Source organism: Limulus polyphemus, unplaced genomic scaffold, assembly GCF_000517525.1.
Source record: "Limulus polyphemus unplaced genomic scaffold, Limulus_polyphemus-2.1.2 Scaffold3592, whole genome shotgun sequence".
In the NCBI taxonomy this organism is placed as follows: domain Eukaryota; kingdom Metazoa; phylum Arthropoda; class Merostomata; order Xiphosura; family Limulidae; genus Limulus; species Limulus polyphemus.
This window is the reverse complement of record NW_013669202.1, coordinates 85,508-107,810: the sequence shown is the minus strand read 5'-3', so window position 1 is coordinate 107,810 and position 22,303 is coordinate 85,508. Positions and strand designations below refer to the sequence as shown.

Here is a 22,303-nt window from a genome sequence, read left to right as displayed (position 1 = left end):
GTTGCATTTTTATATAATTTTGTTAAATCCTTTATCATTTGAGGAAATTATTTCAGTGTAACTTGTTATCATATGGTTTTATGTCAATGGAAATTGAACATTACATACAGTCTTTAAAGGACCATTTAGACCTTCCAGTTACAGGCTATTCCTGCAAAAACATCCCAGAGAAAATGAAAAGTAAAAATTTCAACCTACATTTTATTTTTCAGAAAATCATTTCTTCCTCTGACAAACCCTTAAAGATGCCAACCTTCACTAATACCAACACCAACTCATTCCTTAACTTAGCTAATTAAGCCACCTTAACTGCAGCCTAGCTGATCTTTTCCAAATCTTAAACATATGTCCTCTCCTCCTATTGTCTTCAGCATATAGTACAACAAAAAGCCATAATCCTTTATCTGATCAATCCCCAAGATAATCGTGTAGACTTATATAAGATCACCTCTTTGAAAACTTTCTCAAGATAAAGTAACCTATTCCTACAAGACAACTCTTCCATCTTACTTGTCTTCTGAACCCTTTCCCAATCAGTTATTATTCTTAGATAAATAGAACAAAACTGTACACAGTATTCCAAGTGAGACTGTAACTGCACACAGTGCTCCAAATGAAATAATTACCTTCTTTTACCTGTAATCAATATGTCTAGAAATGCATCTTAAAATTCTGTTAGTTTTATTACAAGAAACAGAGCAGTAGCTAGAGTCATTTATCTCTTACTATACCAGGATTCTTTTCTACAGTCACACTATTGAATAGGTTATCATCTATATTAAATGTATATCCCACATTATGATAATCAAATTAAATTTCAGTTACCAAGATTTTGTCCAACTTACTAATTGTTCCAAATAAGTTTTTGATGTCCCAACATCCTCAATACAGCTAGAAACATCAAAAGTTTAATGTTAGCTACAACATTTACTACTTATGCTTTTACCAATATTATCATTAACTTTTGATCAAAGCAAGCTACCTACATGTATCAAAACTAAAATTAACCCAGTAATGTCATTAATGTAAACATCATAAAAATTAAGGACAATAAGCAACTTGTTTGTCCATTTAAGCTGTCTCTTCCACTAAATTAAACTTTAAAAACAAAAAACTCAAAGCAAGTTATTATCATTAAAATATTTATCAAACCTTCTCTTAACCCTCCATTAGTACCCTAGGAAAAATGAACCCTATGAGTACCATGGGGTAAATTAAGACACAAGTACAAAAAAAATAAAAGTTTTAGATTTTTGTAAATGTAACGATGTCAATAGGCAAAGTGAAGATCATGTAAGATATTCCATAGCATATGGGTTCACGTTTCAAAATATGTTACTTCCAAAAAGGGAATAATGGAAAAATATCTTTAAAACATTTTGTAATTGCCTCTAGACACCAAAATGGAACCTAAATCATAGTAGATTAGGTTAGGAAAATATTGAGTTAAATATCTTTGATATTTGGCATAACTGAGGTACAGATGCTCTAGTTGTACCACAAAAAACACACACACACAATATTAGGTTATCCAGAAAAGGTACCTTAAGTTAGTACTGTAGGGCCGATGAGGCCCAACTTGTAATACAAAACATGTATATCACCAGTTCCATTTGGGGTAAAAATGAGAGAATTAGGGTGCACACTCTGTCAGGAGTTGTAGGAAGGTACTAAAAACAACAAGTACCTTTCTGCTGTCATCTGTTGTATTATTTACAATTTTTGCCCATGTGACTAATGGAGAATTAAATTTCCATTAATGTACCATATCTGAAAGCAACCCATTCCAAAGTCTAAACTGTCTTGGCTGAAGATGACTCCTACCTTACCATGTCAAAATTTATGTTTGTGTTCCTTAGTCCTGTTATTCTCACCATTAAGTAGGAAAAAAAAGATGAGGCATAGACACTATAGTTTTTAAACACCTTAGTCAGATCCCCTCTAACACTTCTGTTTTCAAGATAAATCAATTTCAGAGATCTTAACTTGTCCTAATGTGACCTTTTCAACAAAGGTATCATCCTAGTAGCTCTCCTCTGATCCCTTTCCAACAATTCATTGTCTTCCAAAGGTAAAGAGTGCAAGACTGAACACAACACCCTAAATGAGACCTACCTAGTGACTTGTATAATGAAATTATAACCTCTTTAGATGTTTATTCAGTATTTTTGTAGATACAACCTAGAATTTTATAATGAGACAAAGCAAAAGCCCAAACACGAACCCCTGAGGCTAAACACTAGTAACTAATGCTCTATTTGATTATGCTACATTAATAAAACATTTGCTTTCTCTCACTCACTCAATTAACAATCCAATTAACTAGTCTTTCCTCAACCTACCATAAGTATTTTCTGAGCTACTTCTCTGTATATCTGAAAATCAGTGTACATTCATTACTTGGTAATGGAAAGACATCAGTATGTTTCTATGTTCACCTGCCTGAACTCCACACAAAACCTTGGCATTTATTCCTTTCTGTAGGCAACCAAGTGCTCTTCAAAGGTTGTGTCATACCATCTTTCAGTATATGTTCAGTTTCAGCACTTGCAGCATCCCTGATGTTTCAAGGATTTGTATGGTGGTGGTTTTATCAATGCATGTTGGCTTTTTCTGTTTGGTGAGTTTGTGATTCTTGTTCAACCCAATTGGCCATCTTACCCCACAGAAACATCAACAAGTTATTTGAACAATTCACTGAATGTCAAGTTCAGGGTTTTAGGACACTCCTCAACTAGGGACTTCATGTGCTTGAGAAGCTGTGAAGTGGCTGCAGTACTAGCTGTTTATATTCTTTGCCTCTGTTACTACAGTGATGACCAATATAGCTGAAAGTTAAATACCTGAGTGCTTGTAGTTACAAGCTAGCAGTGGTACAATACCAGCATTCAGACATATAACTGTTTGAGCAGTTCCAGATAAAAATTGTATTTTGTGCATTGGTTCTGAAACTGCAGCAGATAGTGAAATTGCACTAGATTGCATTGTTGCATCCCACAGAACATCACTTGCATAGTTGGCAAGATGAAGATAATGATGCATCTCTTCATTTGTCTAGTTTGTGACTGGTTGATAATGTGAAGTTTATATTAATTGGTTGTTGTAATAGTTTCCCACAGAGTATGTAGTACACAACAAGCTGAAGTAGGATTTTGGCTGCTCAAGTATTCATGAGAAGCTAATCTCACATCTAAATATCATGACTAACACATGACACCAATTTTATGGTTCTCTGAATTAACTACCAAGAGATTGTTATATGTTGACATTTGTGCCTAACTGAGTTTGTGGCCAGACCCTACTTAAGCTCCACTAACTTAAATTAGTGAGAGCAAATGCTGGAATAACTTGTTGTTGACACTCTTGTATCTGTTGCAGTGTTGCAGAATGATACCTGCACATGATAATCCTTTCTTGCAACAGAATATGGACATTCACATGAACAATGACAAAGTAAGCTATAGTTGAAGTAATGTCTTTCGGATCCCAACCCCTTTTGTCCAGGTGGTTCAATCATTCTAGTATAGCCTGTTAACCCATATGGAACCATTGTGGTTGCACCATGATGCCTTGCATTATCTGCTCAGTAGAGTTGTTGATGACAGTTTTTGAGTCACAGGGTCTGTCACGAACCATAGAGGTTACTTTGAAGCATATTCCATGTCTGCTGTCACAACTGGTGCTGATCTATTTCTCTGTATTTGTGTATGATTTAAGAGGACTTTATCACTAAAGAAACTGCTTCTGTTAAAGATGTGATGTCTCTGAAACCCTGCCTCATGGGATCTTTGAGCAGCCCCTTGGTAAAATTGTCAATGAGTATCTTATTATAATTACTGTGAGACTTACTGGGAATGCCTTCACATTTTATTTTATTTTAATAAGTTGTCCAGTGAAGAATCTGAGTTTTCATGAGTCCTTACTTAGAAGTTGTGAACCAGTTATAAAAAAGATAAAATTTGAAATTCTTTCAACTGTAACAAGGAATGAAATTCTCCATCTACTCTTGAGTTCATCTATTCCAAGCATTAGCTTGCTTGAAAGTTTTGAGGAAATGGTCAAAATACTCCATCAACACTAGTAGGTTTACCTGTTTTAGGACACCACTGTCGGTTTTTTTATTCTTGTGCAGCTGAAATGCTATTGACATTTTAATTTTTTTTGAGGGGGTGGGTTGAGAGTGCTCCTTTCCAGAAGTGTGAAGATAAATGCCTCCTGACAAATGCAATGTCATGGGTGAAATCTATGACATCTAAGTTCTCCACATTGACCTTAGCTACAGGATGCAATATCAAGCATCACTGGATCTTTTCACAATGCTGGTTACATAGCATAACTGCATTATAGCAAACCTCATCTACTGCTTACATCTCACCACCTTTCTTGGCCATAGGTGACTCAGACCAGTGCCTATCAATGCCTAGGTTAGTTAGAAATGATTTGTAAACCCATAGCAACAGCTCCAATAGGAGATTCAGACTGGTGATCATTCCCTTGACCCAACTTTCCTTATGTTTCTGCATATGGAACATAATCAGAGTTGACATAACAGCAGCTGGAGTTTCCCTCTTGCCTTTTAGTGACCACTTGGCCCCAAGAATAGATCAAGAATGTAAAAATAACTCTCACTATTGCTGGTAAAAGTTGTTGACCAAAGAGAGTCTCCTAATTTTTGCCTTATCTTCAATTTGTGTTCTCACCTGAACCACAGCTTCCTCTTCTCCATCCTATGTCATAGATGAGTAGGAGTTTGATACAATTACCTTGCACAGTACGGTACTGCCTCATTATAATGATATCAATGGGATCCATGTGCACCCAAGAGTGATATAGGTGGGGTAGCTTTAGTCTGCTTCACATAGTTGGCTCAAACAGTCATTTTAAAAATAAGCAGAATTTTCATTGGATAACTGAAGTCATGCCAAAAGTGAGCAGGCTTAATGCTACTTTAAACCTGCTGCAATTAATGACATGATATCACTATTTTCCTCTAACACTGAGTAGTATCTCATTTTCACCCATAAACAATTCATGGAACTTCGTACCCTCCACAAAGTTAAGCCATTTCTTCTTTAATGATGTCATTTATGACCAAATAGATGGAATCCCCACTGGGTCCAATGATAGCCAATAGTTTTCTATGGTACCATCAATGTAAGTATCTAGAAAACTGCCCATATTACTTTAAATCTGTCCTTCACAAATGCTATATCAATGACATTTTCTTGCTATTTCCACAATTGAGTCACATTTCTAAATTCCTTTTTTACCTTCATTCTCAACATCTCAATATCAAGTTCACATATGTATTTCCCTTGAGTGCTTTTTGAAACAAAAGCTCATTTATTTTCCTCAGCATTGCACTTTCATAGATGTGTTCCTAAGAAACAAAGGATCTTTTGCCCATGTGCCTGTATTTTAAATTGAAATGTTTCTGTTAAAGTTCCTCATAAAAAGTGTTAATAAATAAATTTAACTTAAGAAGAGTTCAATGAATGAAATACAGAAACAAAATTTATTTCAGTTTCATGGAACTTGCTGAATATGAATTTTTGTATTATTATTTTTGAAACCTCCTAAGGTACAGACACTGAACAGGGATCATCTACTTCTGGTAAAAAGTGCTATGATGATGAGAGATGTTACCATTATTGTACATCAGATGGTTGGTTCTATCATACATTATTCGTCTCATATTCAGGACTCATTCCTCTGTAGCTTCTTTTGAGCTTGCCATGTCTTTGGACGATTTTTACCAACTCTTCCCTCCGCCTGTCTTTGCTTCTGGTTCTTCTCTCCAAGATGAAAATCAGATAATCCCACCTCCTTTCTTCCCTACTCTGACAATGCTGGCATGTGACATTCTTTCTTTTACTCCTGTTGTTTCTGCTTGTTCATTGATGAACTTATTACATGTACCTCTAACCTCAGACTTTTTCTCCCTTTGCTTGATATTATGTTCATGCAAATTTTTTTCTGCCTCAGCTTTGTGTCAACTTTCAATGCCACATCATCCCTATCTAGCCTAGTGGTTAAAGCACTCAACTTGCAACCTGCAGGTTGCAGTTTTCAGTTCCCATTACTCAACCTGCTCTTCCTTTCAGCTCTGGAGGCATTATTATGTGACAGTCAATGCCACTATTTGTTGGTGAAAGAGTAGCCCAAGAGTTGGAGGTGGATGATGGTGACTAGCTGCATTTCCTCTAGTCTATCATTGCTATATTAGGGATGGCTAGCACAGCCCTTGTAGCTTTCCACAAAATTCAAAACAAACTGAACTCAATCATCTCTTATCTATGGTCTAGTACTTAAATTCCTTGAATATCTTCTTCTAGTTTAGAGACCTTTCTCTATTCCTACATTGACTCCTCATCACCCTCCATTTGCTTAACTTTTTCACTCTGTTCTCTTTACATCAGACAGCTTTACTGGGGAAGGTCATACACCTGTTGTCCATGTTGGCCTTGATTTCTTCTTGATATCTATGTTTTTGGGATTTGCTTAGTCAGGATACTTAACTTTATGAGTTAGATTCCCTCAGTCTTATCTCAGGGGCCCTACAGTAAGTCTGAGGGCTTATAACACTAAATATCGGGCTTCAATACTCATAGTGGGCACAGCACAAATAGCCCATTATCTAGCTTCATGCTTAACAACAAACAAACTTATCTCAGGGAACTCCATTTGGTGTCTCTCCTCTGAGAAGTGTTGTGGGGAGTTCCTCATACTTATCCATGTCTAGAGGGATCACCATATGGCCCCCAACCATTGAGGGGCTTGGAGATGATTTATTTCTGAAGTCACTTCTTGTTTCTGTTCCATTGGTAGTTCAGCTTTTACAATTTGTGTACATGTGGACTTCTTCCGCAGAAGAGATTTGGGTCACACAGATGCTGTCCCAGGGCTTTCTCTGTTTTTCATTTAGTTTGTGTTTTCAGCTGGGTCTTTAGCTTTTTCCTGGAGAATGCATTTATTTTGGAGAGTCTGCTTGTTTGGATTGACTGTATCAGTATTGACTCCATTCAGTGTATGATTTATTTAGGGTCTTTCTCATCTCATTTGTTAGATTGGATCTGCCTTCTTCTTTATGTCTCTATAACACCATGCTTCTGGTGTTCAAAGCCTTCATTCAAGAAGTTCTATCTCTTTTGAGGATCATAGCCTCTGTAAAGCCCCCTTTTCCTCTGTGATGCACCCATTGTCCAGAGATTTACTGGCTTCTATCATTTCTGTTTTTCTGTTTGATCTCTCACTATTGTGATAGCTGAATCAATATCAAATGACCTTGGCCTTCCCTCTTCCTCCACCTCACCCAGATTTACATCTGTTCATGGATACCTCTGTGTTTAGGTAGAATGCAGTTTTCATCACCATTTCCTGTGCTTGGTCTCCAGAAGAGCAGTATCTGCAGTTTGATATTCTTAAGATGTTTACAATTCACTGTGCCAGACACCATCTTCTACTATGTTTGTCTGGACATCTTATGATCCGTTCTGGTTAATTCCCCTATTATTCCTTTTGCCAACAGTTAGAGAGGTACTTGCTTCCAGAATCTTTGCTTTCTAGCTGTAGAGCTCTTTTTTTGGGGGGGGGGGGCAACAAGAACAACATCTAGTCATTAGCTTACCATGTCCTTGAACATCGTGGTAAATCACTTATACTGGCTGGACTGGTTCCTTCCAACAAAGTGGTCCTTTCATCTTCTGGTGTTTCAGTAGATCTGTTTTCAGTTTGGGAGTCCTTTTCTCAATGCCTTTGTGACTCACTCAACACCAAGCTTCCTCTAAATTTTTTGGTTACCAGTTTCAGACTGCTTCCCTACTGATTGATGCTCTGAGATAGGATTGGTGCAACCTCTTTATCTTTTTTTTTCTTAACTCCCTTCCTAAGTGCTGTCTCTAATTTGTAGCATTCTTTACCAGATTCTTCTAATTGCTCCCTTTGACCAGCTCAGCCACGGTTTCCACTCTTTCACCTCTTATTGATCCAGGCATCTCTACCTTGTATGTCTTGGAGGTCCCTCTAACACCACTCTTGTACATTTATTTTCCACCATTACATGCCATACTTTCAACTTTATGTGTGACTTTTGTCCAGTCCCTTGCAAGCTGGGCAGGATTTTTTTGCATAGTAGCTTGTTTTCTTGCTCACTTTTGTAGGCCATAAACACTTGCAGTTTATCAGTGCAAGTGGTTGGTTTATTATCACTAATCCATCCATCACTCACTTCCTTGAAATAATCTTTTATTGCTGTGGGATCCCGCTACTTATGAAGAGTTATCTTCTTCCACTTTGACCAGATGGATTAAGTAGCCCATCCAGTTTGTCTATTTCTCTGTGGAAGATAATACTTTTAATCTTTTTAATGTCTTCTCTGGCCATGGATGTCTTCTGGGTGAAATCCTACAGTCAGGGATGTGGATGTCTTCAAACACCTATGTGTCTCATTAATTACACCACATTGTAGTTTTGTCAGCCTCTAGGTTTACTTTCTTACCAGTTGTTATTCTCCAATCTTCCTAGATGCTCTAAGGAGGTGAGCGGTGACAGTCTCTTTTTATTACAACTTTTACCTCTTAGACAGAAAAGAGAAATAAAAGAGACAAAGGAAGCTGCTGAGTAGGGAAAACATCTCTATCCCAAAAATTTGCATTGAGTAATCGATAACAGAATTTTAAGCCCATCTGCTCATGCTCAGTGCCCACTGTTGAGATGGAGTTTTCTGCAACACTGTTTTGACAATTTGAGTGTGTGTGTATATATTTGTTACCTTACAAGCCATACAGAAAAAAATGTGTGGCTAAATAACTATTAAATAAGATAGCTTCTGCTGTCCCTATTTGCAGTAAAGTTTTACACTGTGTCTCAATAAGGGATTTATGCAGATGAGATGATCCTGTTTGGTCCATGTGCCTTTAGTGTTCTTCCCTATGCAAAGTCCTCCTTCCTCATCACTACTAGTACCAAACTATTTAGAGGGTCGACATGGAAGTTTCTGCTTTGGGTTGATGTAATCCCACTGGCATGAAACCAATTCGATGCACCTCTCGATCAGAAGTAGGGTATAGATGTCAGCCTGGAAGAGTAGTACAGGCTGTTCCCAACAAGAAACAAACAGTTCCTGGTGGGTGTGACCAGCTGGATAAGTATAGAGTTCTTGGGACAATGGTCTAGGATGATTCATTCCTTAACCAGCATATTAATGTGTTTCACTTACGTATGTTTGACACACTGCCTTAGCCACACTTTTATGGTCAGCCAACCCAGTGGGATATATAGGGTGGTTGAGTAGTCTTCACATTCTGTCCACCTTTGTAACACATTTGCTAAAAGCAGGAAGTTATTTTGACAGAACCTACCTGAAAAACCACTTGTATTGGGTAAAGAGTATTTCTTGCTTGAGAGGGATGCAGTCTGTCATAGATTTCTGCTCCCACTAGGTCCACTCAATGGGATGTAGATTCCTTGAAATTTTCCCTTTCTATTGCCATAGAATTGGAAAATAACTCATCTTTTTTTAATTTTCTTTCTTTACACTTACACCTCCACCATTTTGTCAATGTGAGATTCTAGCAAATTTTTCTATGGAGGGGTGATTATCATAGGTAGAAGATACCACTTTCCCTACCTAACAACATTTCATCTTAAAAACAAATATTGGGAAAAGTCAGTGAATATGAGATTCAGTAATGTTTCTAGGACACAGATGGTGAAAAAAAGTAATTATGGCACATTTAGCATGTCAATATGCATAGGTTATATATATAAACATTGCTTTATCTACACCTGTCTCTTTGTTTGCCATTTAAATGTCATGGGGTTTACATAAAGTGCTCAAGAGGAGAAATGTCAAGAAGGTTGTGTCATCTTTGTATTGATGGAAGGGTATAGTCTGATGTTGCTTGTAGCCAAGACAAGCTCAGTACAAGTTATTATGGGCAGGAGTGAGAGCTGTTTCAGTGGTTTGTCATATGCAAAAACCTTAATGGCATTAGGACCAAGGTTCTAACTAATTGTTCTGTAGAAATATTAATATATATATATATGAAATAATTTTTCAGGTAGGGAAAATTTTTTTCCTTCCCATAATCTTCTCATATTCAGAAAGTCTGAAAAAATCCAAATTCACTATATAAAAATAGACCACAATGTTGAACATTGAGTGATGTTTTACAGTATCAAGGATTTTCTTACTCCAGTGTATCATGTCTTACAAGGTAGTTATAACAGGCTATGACACTTCATTTATAACTAGTTTGTCATTCACTGGGGAGGAACTTTCCACTCCTTTGGGAGTGTGATGTGAGAGAGTTACTTTCCCCCTAGTCAGCAGTTAAACTTTAGTGACAGTGAAAGATAGCCTTAGTAGCTTTGCCATAACAAAGATAATTATCATGTTTGATGGATAGTTGGAATTATTGAAAATATTAATAATTGGAAACCCTAATTTGAATGATATTATTATTTTCCTGACAGCTGATTTAGTCATAATTTTGGTTAATCAATTTTTGGAATGATCATAAACAATAAGAATCAGAAGCACTATTTTTTATTAGTTGATTATTTTTGTGACAATTGGTATAGTAGGAATTTGGACTAATTGATTGTTGAAATAATAAAAAATACTAATAATTGTAAATACTAATTTTAGTTAATTGATTTCATCATCAATTTGATTAATTAGTTAGTTTATGTAATTTTAATTAATCTCATCACTCTCATGAGTAATCAATTAAATTGCTCAGCTCTGTCCCAAAGACTATAACCAATAACATAGTTCTCAGTAGTTTCCCAATGACAGCAACAGATTAGCAGCTGAAATGAAGGATTAAAAAACTAGTCATTAATTATTATATAATAATAGTGATAAGGAAAAAAAGAAAATAACTTTGAACTAATTGTTAGACTTAGGCTACTATGATGACTGATATCTGATCACCAAAACCTTATCACAAGAAATTGAAACAATTTTATGATTTGTAAGTTTACATTCAGTGAAATATGGTATTGTCCTTCATTTACCTTAAACCATCACATGATGGCCTATCTATTGATCACTTGAATTTATAATTTCCAAGTTTAAGTTATACACTGCATTTTTGATTATTTTAATGCTGTTTATAGTACAATAAACATTGATTTAGATTAATTTTAGCAAACTTTTTCCTTACAAAGTATTTAATTAAAACACTTTCATAGCATTTTCACAATATATTTACTGAAATTCTTAAAATTTCATTAGCGTTTACTGCTATGGTATACATTGTATTTGCAAAATATTTACTGTTTTTTTCCTGATTTCTAACTTGGAACAGTAAATTAGTTGAGGTTACATGCTAATTTAATCCTAGATATTACTTTCCTTAACAGGACTCAGTCAAGGAGGCTATCTAATTTTTATTGGATAGATATATATGACATTACCTTATATTTGTAAGATTGCTTTACAGCTCTCTCATGGATGTCTCTGGATACTAAGGATTCATTTTGTGATTTGTCAGCTACAAAAATAATATAGATTGGGAAAGAAGTTTGACATTTTCAACTAGATATTTTTCTTTCTCAAAAGAGTCAGAGATTGGTGTGAATTCTTGGCTGTGAGTTCTCTATTATCCTGCTATTCATATGTGTACTTTTTCTTTACATAGCCAACCACTCAGTTTTCAATTAAAATTTCTTTTAAAGCCACACCATATACAAATCTTAGTTGACAGAAATTGCTATTGCAACTTTTGAAGATTTTTTTTTTTTCCAAGTCTGGAAATTTACTTTTTTCAGACCCTGTTCTATAGATGACATCCTCATATATTTTAATGAGTAAGATAAATATTATAACATGTTTATGGGAAAGATATAAGATAATAAAACCCAACACTGTTGTATCCAGGAGACATGGTTCATTCTGAGAGTTGTTCTGGAGGGTAGTCAGGAAAGAAAAATCCTTTCTGAAGGGAAAGTTGGTAATTTCACAGCTATAAGCTTATCTTTCCAACTACCTGTGTGTGTGTGTGCCTAATTTGTCTTAAAGAATATTAAATTTTGTGTCACAAGGCTAAAAATACTCTAGCCTAGCACCTCTTCTGAAACTTGTGGAAGTACATGTAGTGTAATAGCTATCGTGATGTACTCAGAAAAACCATACAAACTTCCCTCCCAGAACTAACTGCCAAGAAAAGTTAGTATCTCCACAGAGAATGTATAATATTATTAATCTATTTAATATGGAGGTGCTAAATGAAGTATTCATGGTATTGAGAGAGATTTTATGGTACATAGCCAATGATCATAATCATTTTGCAGTGACTTCTTGTTTTATCCTAAAGAAATTGAGAATTTTCTTAGGTTATAACAACATGAAAAACTTGAGGCACCATAAACCCACTATACAGGATGAAAACTAGTTAAGTACTGTGAAAGTCTTTTCCATATTCTTGACATCTTTACAAAGAAAAAAAAACAGTTAGTAAGAAGGTGGTGTCACTCAAATAAAACAGCTATTAGAGAGTAAAAGAAAATTTGGAAATGCTGCTCACTTCTTTGAACCACAAACGACTATAATCTTGTGTGTACTGCTGTGTAATTTCCTGCACATGCCTTTAACGAAGTTCCCACCCCTTCACTTGGTAGTGTGTATTGTGCCACTCTATGATGTAATCATCACCATTAGATTATAACTCTCCACCAGGAGAAGGGTGACACATCCTCCATGCACAGTAATCCACATGAGCACAAGCACTTGAACTTAGGATCATTCTTTCCTTGGCACTATTTGTCTTCAGATGCATTTTTTTTCATAAAATGAACAGGAATTTTTGCACTTATTGTTTTAACCTTTCATTACTATTTCTCATATAGTCTTTCTCTAAATTCTGACAAGGTACTTACTTCCATTCACATATTATTATTGTTCAGTGCTGCCCTCTATTTGCAAAATATATTTTTTTGCATGCCACAAGTCTTTCACTCTCACGCACACCTCAGTTCACATGGTTTAACTGATTCTTGCATGCAGATTATCATGTGACAAACCTCCACCAGTAGAAGTGCCACATACCCACATGACTCATGTGACTCCCTCAATGCTTTCTACCTAACTATCACTTCTTGTTAGTCAGTGCTGATGTTCAGATTGCACTCTCTCTCCAAATGGTTTTTTGTTTGTATTTTTATATCAATTTCTCTCACCAAGTTTACTATTTATTATACAATATTTGTATTTGTAACTTATTCTGAAGTAGAATTATTTTATATTTCTACCCAGTTGCAGATCTTAATACTTCATTACAATTATTTGTTTCTACTTTTTATTTCTTTCTGCCAACACAGTTGTATTTGGTTATTTATTTTGAATATAAATTTCAACTTCTATGTTACCACTTTGGTGGTTATATCTTCTATCAGCACATTTACACAGATATCAGGTAGCAGTCCTTGACTAGTGAATTATCAACTTTGCTTAGTCGGGGGATTGATTGTCCAATGACTTGACCTTCATCAGGCCTCGAATCAAGTTTGGGGACCCACACATTTAGAAATACAGTCTGCTGACTTTGGAAAGATAAGGCATTATACTGTTATGATTTTTGAATATTTTTACTGTTAATATTATTACCTGTAGTTATTTGGGTTCAATAACATAAGTTTAGTTAGACAGTTCAGGTTTGAAATTAGGGCTTAGTAACATCCTTTGTCCTATAAAGTTAGATTACGCTTAAGATGGGTCTTTGTTATTTTATGATTACCCGTAATTCATCTTACTAGTATATTGTAAATTAGGTTAATTATATTGTTTTTCTTCAAAACATCACATCTCATACATATGTTATTGTCAATGTACACTTACTTAATTTGACAATATAACATCTATTTCATTTTTGATATTATTCATCTTTTATACTTCTTCATATTAACTTTATTTGTGTGGACCTTTGGAGCTGGGGTCCACACAAACGTCTCCAAATATTGTACATATTATTGTTAGGTTAGGGTTTTTTAATTAGAGCTTAATGATATACTTTGACCTGCACAGTTCAATTAGGCTTAACAAGTGGCTGTTATTTTCAGTTTACCTGTAGTTGATCTTACGGGTTAATTATTAATTAGGTTAAATGTCTTCTTTTCTTCAACACTTGACATCTTATACATATGCTTATTTCACTACTCACTTACCTAAATTTACTTTATATCGACTATTTCGTTTTTATAATTCTTAATAATTTATACTTATAATTAATTTAGTTTGTGGTGACCCCTGGAGTCCAGGGGCTGCCCTACATTCTCCCAGTATTGTTCACCTTCCTCCTACAACTGCAAAACCCATTTAGGATAACCTAGATTTTGTCAGTTTTCCTCCATCTGATTATGGCTTACCTTCCCAGCTATCTACTGTGGCATATGCTAAGCCTACCTAAGACTTTTTTTTTTTGGACACATTTCACAGTATACTTTTCCCCACCTTCTCCAGGCATTATGTTTCATGATGAGCATTTTTGTCTTTTTTGAGAGAGAGTACTTACATGCCTCGTCCTTCTCAGGTTTTGGTTCAGTTTGTCTTAACTTACCATCAGGCAGATTTTCTTTTGGATTCTATGTACTCAGAATCTCTGTTACCTGTATCGGGGGCAGACTTTGTTAATCCTATCCATTTTATCTCTCATATAGTTTTCCAGCCTCTTCTTATCCTATCAGATCTTCTACGGGAAATGTCTACCTTACACCTCCTTTCTTAGGTGTTCCATAGATATCTAAGGGATTTTTGTGGGACAAATCTTCCTCCTTCCCTTCATGTTGGGGCATTTGCCATTTTCAATTCTTTCTCTCCACAGATGGTTTCTTTGCTTTTGGGATCTTCTGGAGTGGGACACTATCTTGTACTGTTTGTTTACCATCCATTTCTAATAGGGACTTATAGTAGGCTCTTTCTCTCCATCTGTGGTGCTGTACTCTGTCTTTTTTGGTTGCTCTTTTGTTTCATTCTGAGTCATTGCCATCTTTATTCATGTTGCATGGCCATTATCTTCCCATCCTTTATCTGTCCTAACTACAGGTTTCTTCATTTGTCATGTATGCTTGATGCTGATTGTAGTTCTGGAATGATTGGTCCTACCTCAATCACTTCTTGGTTCTTCCCTGTTTTTAATATGTAGTCTTTGATCACAATTGGGTGGGCTAGACTGAGAATGTCCATGGTACATGTTCTTCTTTTTCTTTATTTTTCAGGATGATATCTTAGGTTTTTTCACCAAGTGATTTGGTACCAGTTTCGAGCTTTGTCCTTCGGACTTGTTTCAGTTCCGTGTATCTTTTGTCAGGTGGTCTGCATTTGGGGAGATTTTACTAATTCCACTATTTGGATGTCTGGCTTCAGTTATCTCCTTTTGAACATAACATACTCATTTGCTTTTTACACAAGCAGCTTGGGTGTTTGGATTTTCCAGTCAGATAAGTTTTTCCTGTTACCTACCTAACAATCTCGGTTATTTGGGGAGTGTCTTTTTAAACACGTGACTCTGTTGAGACCATCTATTCTCCTCCTCGATTGCATTCAATGGGGCTTTCTGTTATTCATGTCATTATGGTTCACTATGTTACTGCTTATGAGGTTCTAATGCATTGGGTAGTATGGCTTCTGTGGAAGTGCTTCTCCCTTTGGGTCTGGCACATTTGTGATATTTTCAGGAGACTCTGCACAAACCATGGTGTCTTGCTAGGGTTCCTTTGGATTCTCCTTTCAACTTTCTTCCTTCTTTATTTAACTATATGCATTGGTGGTTGAATATATCCCTCACTTTGTCGAGTTTACTGATTCCTCCTCCTTGTCTGGATTTTTTTCTCTTTGTTGATGCTCATCTACAAAGTTGGGGTGTGTGGGTTGATCAGGAGGAGGCTTCAGAACAATGATCAATGGATGAAAGGTCTTACCATGTTAACACCATTGCACTAACGACAGTCCAACATGCTTTAGTTAACTTCCTTGCTCTTGTCCAGTTTTCATGTTTCATTCCAGCTATTTGATGGTGGTGGTGGCTTATATCATTTTCTATGGGTGCACTCATTCTTGCTCCCTTTGTGGGAGGCAGATGATCTCCCTTTTTGAACCTACACATTTGACATATGTATCCTGGAGTGTTGTGTTCTAGGTGCTTTCGTCCTCATTGCAGATTGCCTTTGCAATCCTGACACACTTTCTCCCAAGGAGTGGCTTCTCAATCCTCAAATTTTCAGTAGCTCTGCCTCCTGTGGGGTACTCCTCTGTTGTTTTGGTCTCCAGTTCATCATCCACTCACCCTGGCTGTTGATACCTTCAGACAGGATTAGATCCAGTTTATAACTTTAATTTTTCTCATTCCATCAGTCTTCTTCCCAAGGTGATTTTGATCATCCATGTCACTTCGGGTCAGGTCTTTCTAATTGATCCTTCCTGGCCAGCACAGATCTGGTTGTCTCAGCTGTTTCAGCTCCATGTGTTCTTTTTGTTCTGGATTGATTTTGCTAACCTGCACTTTGGTGGCTCATGTGGAATATTCTTTCCACCGTTATTATTGGTCAGATCAGGATGACCTTCTTTGTCCCATACATGCTCTGGGTTGCTTCATTGCATTTGCATTCAAGGCTTCTTCCCATTGACCCCACTTTCCGCAGTTTCATTCCCTTGCACCACTCCTCTATTCATGATTTTTTTTTTACCTACTTCTGTAACCCATTGGGTTCAGCTTGTGATTTGATTGGCCTTTTATTCCTTATCTCCTTCTTCCTGTAATCAGTTCCTGGTGTCTTCAGTTCAGGCACCTCACCTTTTACCTATATCCCAAGCCCATCGTCTATCGGAGGTACGTCATCTGTCGAGTACTGGGACTACACCTCATACATTCATCTCCCATTAACTGCTTTGGGTAGCTGTTTCTTCCTCATCGGATACCATTTTCCACCTGTCACCATCCTTCACTCTTCAGTGAGACTGTAACTGGTTAAGTTTTCTTTCTTTTGTTATATATATATATTATTTTTCAGGAGCCTGTCCCATGTTTTGACTAGTATCCCACTCTGTAACGAGTGATGCCTGTCCAGGTATATTTCAATTGCTTAGAATTGTACTGAAACCTGCACTGTAAGACTGTTTTAACTTTACTTTCATAATATCATTGACCACAAAACACACACTGTTCATTACAATCACATAAAGTAGAGATAGTGTGTTCCATAAGATTGCTCATAGGTTATTCCTCAGGATATATTTGCTTCATAAGTATGCCCGTTCTGGATGATACTAACTCATGGACTTTATGGGTAAAGCAAAAGGGGATTGCTGCCCATTCCTGACATTCATTAGATTGAATAAATCGAGTTTGGTATACTTTTCATAGTCACCCAATGCACTGTCTCCTCTGTAAATATTCCTCTGGACTCTCCACTACATTCCCCTCCCCTTTTCTTCCAGTGGAGTATGGAAGTCCTTACCACTTTCCATTTAAAGCCACTGGGGTGGTGGAACATGGAGCTATCCTCCTGGATGAGAGATATACAATAAAGACTCCATTCAGTTGAGAGTAGGGCACTGGTGATCTGCTGGTGTAGTGGTGAAATTTCCTCCAAGTAGAAGCTTCATCTCTGCATGGGTTTGTCGAAAGGGAAATTATAGCTTTGGAGTGTGCCACCATAATGATTGAGATCTCTCATCCTGTCCTCCCAAGGATGTCGGTTCCCAGCAGTTGAGTTTTGGATTTCAGACTAAACCGATCAATATGATATGCTTACACATGTAGTGTGACAGCGTAAGTGTAGTTCACCTATTCAGTTGGATTCCTTCATCCTTCTCCTGCATGGATGTCTGTTTAGAGCAGTTGAGTTTTTGATTTAGAGCTGAACCAGTCAACATAACTCCTTACACATGTGTTCAGGGTGTCTATGTTTACTCACTTAACTTGCCTCGAGTGCACTACCCCAGTGTTATGGGTCAGAGTGGGTACACTTGATGGTTGCTCCACTTCTTCTTGCACCACCCCTCGAAGTGTAGTTCACCTATTCAGTTGGATTCCTTCATCCTTCTCCTGCATGGATGTCTGTTTAGAGCAGTTGAGTTTTTGATTTAGAGCTGAACCAGTCAACATAACTCCTTACACATGTGTTCAGGGTGTCTATGTTTACTCACTTAACTTGCCTCGAGTGCACTACCCCAGTGTTATGGGTCAGAGTGGGTACACTTGATGGTTGCTCCACTTCTTCTTGCACCACCCCTCGATATCTTTATGCCAGGGATGTTGCTGCATTTGAGGTGATTCTGGTCTGTTTGATTTGAGTGGGATATTCATGTATGTTATTTCACTCTGCTCACATGTGCCTTGTTCACAGATCAGTGGTGGGATTTCTCCCTCCGATTGGCTTAACTTGAGTAGAGGAGATCGTATGGATGTCAATTCAGTTGAGTTTCGGATTGTTGTTGATCTACTCATGGTATGATCCTCATCCTATCCCTGTGTGGATGTCAGTTCCTGGCAGTCGAGTTTTGGATGCAGTTGACTTGCCGTGTATGGTCCATCATGCCCTATCCACTCTACTCCTTGGGGCACAACCCTTATTTTACCCACATTCTGTTCAGCAAGGAGATTGAAATTATAATATATTGTGGTTAGGATCACTGTCTAAACATTTTCTTTCCCATTGGGATGTGCTTCTCACAATTTTCCACCCGGATCTGTCACTCCTTTTCTACTTCTGGGTGAAGAGTATACCTGGTACAGAAGTGATGTGGATTGTTGTTGACTTACTGATGGTATGATCCTCATCCTATCCCTGTGTGGATGTCGGTTCCCGGCAGTCAAGTTTTGAATGCAGTTGACTTGCCGTGTATGGTCCATCATGCCCTATCCGCTCTACACCTTGGGGCACAACCCTTATTTTACCCACATTCTGTTCATCAGGGAGATTGAAATTATAATATATTGTGATTAGGATCACTGTCTAAACATTTTCTTTCCCATTGAGATGTGCTCCTCACAATTTTCTGCCCGGATCTATCACTCCTTTTCCACTTCTGGGTGACGAGTATACCTGGTGTGGCCTCCCACATGTAATCCTCTTATTAGAGGGTCCCCTCATTAGGGTGTCCACCAGATGCTTTCGGAGGATGCTTCTACTTTTCACTTGCACTGGTCCCTCCACCTATTCAATGTGGGATTCTAGCTATGTATTTGAGAAGAAGTAAGATACTTTGTCAGAAGTTATAATTTTCCTACACTGAAAATGTATTTCCAATGGATACCTTCTTTCGCTCACACATCCCACCCTTCCTCCCCACTGTCAACTGAAGTGGTAGGTAGAATAGAGGGAGTCACATGAGTGGGTGTGTAGCACTGCTGTTGGTGGAGGTTTGTTGCATGATAATTTGCATGGTACAATCAGTTAAACCATTTGAATGTAGAGGTGCATGGGAGTGAAAGGCTTGTAGCATGCAAAAAAACAACAACTTAAACTAGAGGGCAACACTGAACAAGTAAGCAGAAGTAAGTAATTGTCGGAAATACATTTTCAGTATAGGAAAATTATCACTTTCTTAATTATCTGAGTGAACAATACTTTTAAATCTATCAGTTAGATCTTGTGTTTAAAACATTTTCAGTTTGATTTTCTTTTAACTTATGAGGACATATGTTTCATAATTCCTATGCACCATCACCATATCTGGCTCATTTTCTTTCTAACTGATAACATAAAGGAAAGTACCACCACAACATCAGTTTCATGATTTAACTGGGTTATTCATTCATTTTCCCACATTTCTGACTTCTCCCAAGGTTTTTAATACATTTTCACAGTAGTTTTCCAATATTGTAATGGTGACTAGAGATAGTGTTGGTCAGTGATATTGCTTCCATTCTGATCTCAGATCCAGGATTTCTGGATCTCCTGCATTTGTTGCTTCAGTTGAGCCTGATCCATTTTGTGTTTCATTGCTTTTGTTTCCATGCCTGCTTTTGCTTCTTGTTCCCTGTTCCTGACATGGATCAGGCAGTCCCACTTTTGTCCTTCACTGTTTATATTCCACAAGTATGTATCTTTTGTTTTATTTCACTGCAGTACTCTCTTTTGTTACCTGGATTTTTTTCCCTTCAATTTAGGGATCTCATATTTTTCTTTCCCTTTTATTTCTCTTCATCTACTTGTCTTTATCTCTTACTCAGTTTCTTTGCTCTTCATGCTTCACACTCATTTGGAGACTTTCCATCACTACTGTGTCATCTTGCAACTTGCACGTATCTGTTTTCCACCTTGCTTTCAGTTTTTTTTTCCATTTGTCACAGTTACCTTAGTTTCTTTGTTTCTGGAATGTACTTTTGCCTCCTTTAGTTTGTCTGCAATGGTCAAACATTTGGTTCTCAGTCCTTCTTATTGAGTTGCCTATGGCCCCATTTTCTTCATTGGGTGTGATGGGTTTTTACTTGAAGGTTACATTCTTGAGAGTTTTTATTTCAATAGTGTAGAAATGTTTGGCCTCTACTTGCTTTTTGCAATGTGACTTCCAATATGTGACCTCCCTTCTCCTTCAGAAGTCATTCATTTGGTACAGCTGGTTCAGTTCTCCATTTCAGTCTTAAACCCTCCCCCATTTTTCATTCACTAAGGGATCTCTCTCACTTCATATACAAGGTTGTTCAGGCTGCTTTTTTTTTATCTTTGTGACATAGAGCTTTTGATATTAGGGCTGTATTGTCTCCATCATTTTCTGCATAAATCTTTTTTGAGAGAACTTCTTCTCTTGAGTCTCTCATTCCTATTAAATATTCCCATACATTTTCCCTTTTCTTGATGGTCAGTAATGGTATCTCCAGAAAAACACTATCTTCTTTTCAACATCTCATGGTCATGGTGATTCACATGACCTTGGACATCCCTCTTCCTTTCATCTTATCCAAAGTTGCATCTATTTTGAAACCTATAGAGTTCAGAAGTCAGTCTAAGGGCTCCTATCACTTACATATGTAGGTTTTCGTATTCATGCTTAGTGTAGCATAGGTGGCATTTTGTGCTGGCTTTGTTCTTGATACCAACAAATCCTATGACCACACCTTTCCACTACCTATGTTCTATTGAGGTGAAATTCTGAATGGTTGTTCATTGTTCAAAATAAATGTTTCCCAGTTGTTTGAGACAACCAAAATTATTACCAGACAATTCAAATGCACTGCTATGTTGTGTGTAGGACAATTGCAATATGGCCCCATTCCATGATATCCTAGGCACCTAGCCCATATTTGCACATTCCGAGTACTATATAACAGGGCTTGATTTTAAGGAAATTTCCAGGTTGTCCAAAAGGCTGTATTGGTTGTACCGAAAAAAAAAAATAGTAGACCCTCCAAAAAGATCCAATTACAACAATATTGATGTCCAAAGACCCTAAAAATACCCAAGTACTAGAATTTTGATATTTTTATACCTTATTTATCTCCAAAATATACAATTAATTTTTAGTTGGCAAGTTTGCATCTTTATTCAACTAATGTTTGACGCCTAATTACCCGGAAAATTTCATTACATTGGAAAAAAATTATTCCAAACCATGCTAATGTTATGTAGTATTTTAAGGAAACAAACAGTCGATGATCTGTAAAACTTTTACACAGAATGGCGATCTTGACCTGCCCACCAAGTACAGTAAAATACAGCCTGTAGTAAGACTAGACTTGCATCAGAACTCTAACACATACTACTGTACCATAATATGTACACAATGCCTGAATGCTGCTTATGTATTAACACACACACACACACACTGCTGATATGTTTTGTCGTTCATACTCGTAGTTTGTATTGACCTGCATAGAGGCAAAGCTAGCTTTATTTATTGTTATTTTGTTTGAAGTCTTCATTATTGTGTTCTGTTTAATTCATGGATTTTTCCACTTTTCTCATGGTAGCTAGGTCTGCTGTATTTCCTAGGCTTGATTGGTTGTGTTTGTCTAATGTTAGCCTTAGAACTATACGTGCATGATTTAAAAGGGGGTCAGTGTTTCAACTGATGATTAACAATGAATATTCTGAGTTTGATTTTGTAAATTTGATCATTTTACTTCCAATCAAAGGTTTATTGGTAAGAAGTTGAGAGAGTCATGTTAGTTTTAATGTCGTAAGCATCTGTTCTAGAAATTAATATCACTAAATATTCATGTTATAGGCATTCGTTTTTGTTGCAAATTTCCACCCATCCATGTATATGCATACAAACATCATGCAGTACTATGTGTGGTAATAGTTTCATTTTGAATTTACTTAATGACTAAGTATATATATATATATATATATATAT

General features: G+C 36.9%; 1 protein-coding gene across 4 annotated transcripts in view; it reads left to right on the top strand.

The window, feature by feature from the left end:
- The window catches only part of LOC106469650 (serine protease HTRA2, mitochondrial-like), a 66,434-nt gene that overhangs the window by 922 nt on the left and 43,209 nt on the right, over positions 1-22,303 (top strand). The window lies entirely within an intron of this gene.